The 4,963-nt window shown below is 36.6% G+C and overlaps 1 pseudogene; it reads left to right on the top strand.

Moving 5' to 3' along the window:
* Positions 1–4,963, top strand: part of LOC102829379 — a 22,121-nt pseudogene that overhangs the window by 16,335 nt on the left and 823 nt on the right.

Here is a 4,963-nt window from a genome sequence, read left to right as displayed (position 1 = left end):
TAATGAAACAAGTTATATGAATTGTTGAATGTGAAACTGATGATGTGCCCTGTAAACTTTCACTCAATCCACAATAAAAACCTTAAATTAAAAAAAAAAAAGATTGATTCTGATGAGATCCTAGAAAGAATTGACAGCTATAGGAAGAGCTAGTGTCATGAAGAGACTCTTGCTACAAACGGATACTAAATGTGCTTCTGATGAAACAGGTATTAAATGAGGTTTTGTGGAAAGTTGAATTTATTGGTGATAAGCTAGGAAATTTAACTGGCAAGATTTCCAGCAAGATATTAGAGACAGTGTGATTGCTCTTAATGCTTATAGAAAAAAGTAGGAGGAAGAAGGTATGTTTAGTAATGAACTGTGTAAAAAGAAACCAGAATTAAAGATAGGAAAACCTCTGTTGGAGTCTTGGTGTGGCACTGCAGGTTAAGCACTGGACTGCTAACCACTAAGTCAGTGGTTCAAACACAGTGCTCCTTGGAAACTCTATACAGAGCCCCTGTGAGTCAGAACTGACTCAGAAATTAACAACAATATTGGAAAAACTAACAAGGCATACCTTGAAGAGGAATGTTGTTACCTTCTAACAGCAGAACTGTTAGAAGCAGCATGGGGTGCAGGGCTGTTGCTCTCAAGGTATTAAAGGGTGGAAATACCATCTAAGTGTCAAAGGATGGGGTCCCGTTCATCTTGGCTCTGGAGGTGAGGCTGTGAGTCCTGTGAGACAAAAGAATGGACTGCTCAGGACTGAGTGGACAGGATCACTGTTTTTCTGGGCCTACAAGGTGGGCCTGACCCCCAGGGATGATGGGCTTCCACCACAGTTTGGAAAGCATAGCTGATGCACAGGGTCTAGAGGACAGGGCCATTGCCCAGATGTGCCTGGGAAGCAAATTTATTTCAAGTTATGAGAGCTAATAAGACTGACCATACTGTATTTTGGGCTTGCTTGGTACTTGTGATCCCCTTTACACCATTTTTTCTCCTTTGGAATGGAAAAGTGTACCTTGCGTCTGTTCTACCACTGTAGTTTGAATGCAGGTAACCTGCATTCTAGGTTTCACAGATTCACAGATAGAGAAGAATTTTGCCCCAGGAAGGAACACACTTGGATTGTTCCGAATCAGATTTTATACTTAAGAGTTGATGCTGAATGGGTTAAGATTTCAGGGGTGTTATATGTCATGAATGCATTTTTACATGTGGAAGGACATGAATTTATTTGGGGGGGGGCGGTGTTTCAAAAGGTAACATGTTATAGATTTAATTGTATCTCCCCAAATATGTGTTGAATTCCTGGCTCTTGTGCTGTTATGCCATGAGTGTAATGCTGTTTGGATATTTCCTATTGAATTTTTCTTTGTTATGTTTATGAAGTCATGCAGTGCTTGATGGAGCCTAAACATAATCACTTCTGAATTATAAAAAGATAAAATCTGACACATACACACGCACACATACAGGTAAGACAGAGACCCTGTGAGGAACAAGCCAAGGAATGCCAAGGAACACTGGGGCTTCTTGACAGGAAAGAATTAAACCACCAAGACTTTGGTTTGGACTTTTAGCCTCTAGAACTGTAAGGTAATAAATATTTGTTTTTCAAAGCTACCCACTTCTGGTATTTGTGTTACAACAGAAAAATATTTATCAATTTATGAGAGAGTGATCTAGAAACCAGAATGCCAGTTGATTTATTAGATATAAAGCTATCAGTGAAATTGTTAATTGGACCAAAAACCAGTCTAAACATTCTCCTTTGGGGAATACTGCCTTCCATAATTCTGATTTCTTGGGCTCCTTCATTTTAAACTTCTCAGTTTACTTTACACTTTAGTGTACAAGTCATCATTTATAAAAAATAAAAATAACAAAACCAAGATGACACTGAAGTCATCTTGGTTAGAATTGTGGGTGTTTTGGAAACACTTATGAGTCTTTGTAAGTCTTTTGAGTTAACTCTAAAGGTAATCTATTTTGAATTTATAATTGAAGCTTAAGTTATTGTTAGCTGCTATTTGTTAAGTGTGCCCCTGTCTCATGGCATGAAATGCTGCTTAGACCTGCATCATCCCCATCATCTGTTGTGTATTAGACTCTTATGACTCACAGTGTTATCATTGGCTGAATTTCAGAAGAAATTACCAGGCCTTTTGTCCTAGCCCATATTAAACTGGAATCTCGGCTGAAACCTATTCAACATAATAGCAGTATGCAAGCCTCTACTGACATGTGGTGGCTGCACTAGAGGTACACTGCCCAGGAATTAAACCAGGGCTTTCCTGCATTTGAAGGCTGGGATTCTTCCACTGAACCACCAATGCCCCACTTAACCTTTCAGAGAGCCACCCAGTGTTTTCTCTTCTGTTTCTTTGCAGGCATCTCTTACTGTATCTTGCATGAACTATACTTGTCAGTTTAAATCCTTTTAGAATGTAAAGAAAAGGAAGAAAAGCATTTGTTAGAATAAGTCTTATCAATTACTCTTCATGGACTTATTTTAAAGGAGTATCTTATTAACCTGAGATGTTACATTTTTTAATTTTCTTATGGTCATGGAGATTCTTACTTACTAATTTTGAAAGTGGACATATTTTAATCCTCTGATTTTAGAAAGGATATGTGTTAACTGAAAAGAAAAAAGTAGGGAAGTATACTTGAACTTAACTGTTGTTAAAGCTTAGTTAGCATAGTCCTGGAGTCCTAGTGTGGCGTACTGAATTAATGCGCTAGATTGAAAAATCAGTTTGAACTGCAAGGTTGGTGGTTCAAGCTCACCAGTCACTCCTTGGAAACCCTCTAGAGGGTTGTTGTGGGTCAGAACCGACTCGATGGAATTTATCAACAACAGGTTTTTTTAGCCTGGAAATAATTTAGCCTTAGTAATAATGGTTTTAAGAAAGTGTTGGCTGTATGGATGTACATTTTGTTAAGTAATAGTGGAAAAACGAACTCAAGGGTGAAAACTTAGTATATGTGATCTATTAAAATAAAAATTTTTATTAGTAGTGTCTTATTGTATGTTCTCTTTGACTGTTTACTGATAATTATGTTCAAAAATCAGTAGTTTTTTTGTTTTTGTTTTTTTTTTTAATTAGGTTCTTATTTATGATAGATTTGGCCAAGATATAATCTCCCCTCTGCTGTCTGTGAAGGAGCTAAGAGACATGGGAATCACTCTGCATCTGTGAGTTTTAACACATTTTTAATAATGGCATTTTTATTAAGATACATTCTAAAATATTTCTCTGGCCACTCTAGAATCAAGCCCTTAAAGGACATTTATAGAGAAAAATAATGTTAGGTTCAATACTTTTGTACCGTAATACAGCATTCCCAGCTTCCCCAATCTTTTATTCCATTTTTTACTTCTAAAGTTAAAAATAAACCCAGGCTTTACAACTTCTGAATATAAATTTCCTCTCATGTCTTTTCCTACAGACTTGTTTTACCCTCTATGTGATGATGGAAAAGACTTGATAATCTTAAGGTCTCCTCCAGCTTTGAAAGTTTTTAAGTTTATCATTTATATAAAAAATGTAAGTGACTATGAAAATATTGCTGTTAAAGTTATCACTTTAGGAAACGATCTACCATCTCTTAACTATTGCATTTGATTATATTGCTTATGGTATGTCTGGTAAAATAAGATGAATTACATTGCTTTATTCATTTGTCTAGTGGAACATTTGGAGAGAGACTATATTCATAAATAGGTATTTTTGCATACTGCAAGAGCCCAATTTTGTGGTGTTACAACCTATTTGCATTCTATTCTATTTATGGTTATAACCTATTTTCGTCTTATGGATGTAATTACATATTTGTCTACTCAGCCAATATTTCTATGAAAAGTGGGATTTTAAAATGGATTCTTACATTGGTAATAGTGATTTTAGATTTCCAGTGTGTGAAGTGCCAGAAAGTGGTTTGATTAGCTTAGATTCTTTAATTTTATATTGTGTACTTGTGTGGTGCTGTAGGATAAGCACTCGACCACAAGATTGGTTTGAATTGCAAGGCATGTAACAAAAAAACTTGTTTAAAAGTAACATAATATTACATTAATTCAAAGGTTACTTCTGTATATTTCTAAAACTAGATTATATCTTGTAATTGATAGCATCATTTAATTAGCAACATTTTTCTTCTTTAGTGGTATATAAAATAATGTCTTAAAATTGATAGCACCTTAGATTTTATGAAATATGGTATTTGACAGATTTTTTTTTATATCAAACATATAGCAAGTGTTTTGTTAATAATATGTTGTATGAATACCTGCTTTCAGAAAGACCAGCGCAAGTTTGGTTCCTATGAGTTAGAGATTAAAGATAGCCAACTATTGAACTTCTTTGGCATGTTATGTTATACCACTCCATAGTCCTTGATATCCATCGCCACTCCTCCTGTTCCTCAAGTCGCAGAGTTCTTCAACATGCTGCACTATCTCACAAAACTTACAACTGTCAAAAGAAATGGCTCACTCAATTTTTGTTGTTGTTGTTAAGTGCTGTCAAGTTGTTTCTGACCCATAGCAACCTTGTATAGGGTTTCCAAGGAGCGGCTAGTGAGCTTGAACCACTGACCTTGTGGTTCAAACTAACCCTTTGGTATATTGCTACATTGCTACGGTTATATTCCCCTCCATACATCATCAACCAACCGAAGGGTATACATTACAAGCTTGCCCCCCAGTCGTCAGCACACTGCCCTTCTCCCTCTCTGTGTCTAAAGTCCCCAACTGTGCCATCTCTCCATGTCATCGTCTCTGTCTCCATCTCAGGCATCACTGCTTCTCTGGGTAGGGTCCTGCTCTCTGCTCTTCTCCCTTGATGATCCCAGGGACCTCCGCTCCTAGGCTGAAAAGTTAATCACTTCCCTCCTTGCTACAAAATGTCTACCTTTACATTTCCAACCCTCACAAGCAGTCCTAATAATAATTATTCACTATTGTATC

The sequence above is a fragment of the Chrysochloris asiatica genome, unplaced genomic scaffold (assembly GCF_000296735.1).
Source record: "Chrysochloris asiatica unplaced genomic scaffold, ChrAsi1.0 scaffold00017, whole genome shotgun sequence".
Lineage (NCBI taxonomy): Eukaryota > Metazoa > Chordata > Mammalia > Afrosoricida > Chrysochloridae > Chrysochloris > Chrysochloris asiatica.
The sequence above is the reverse complement of the archived record's forward strand: the minus strand, read 5'-3'. Positions and strand labels throughout refer to the sequence as shown.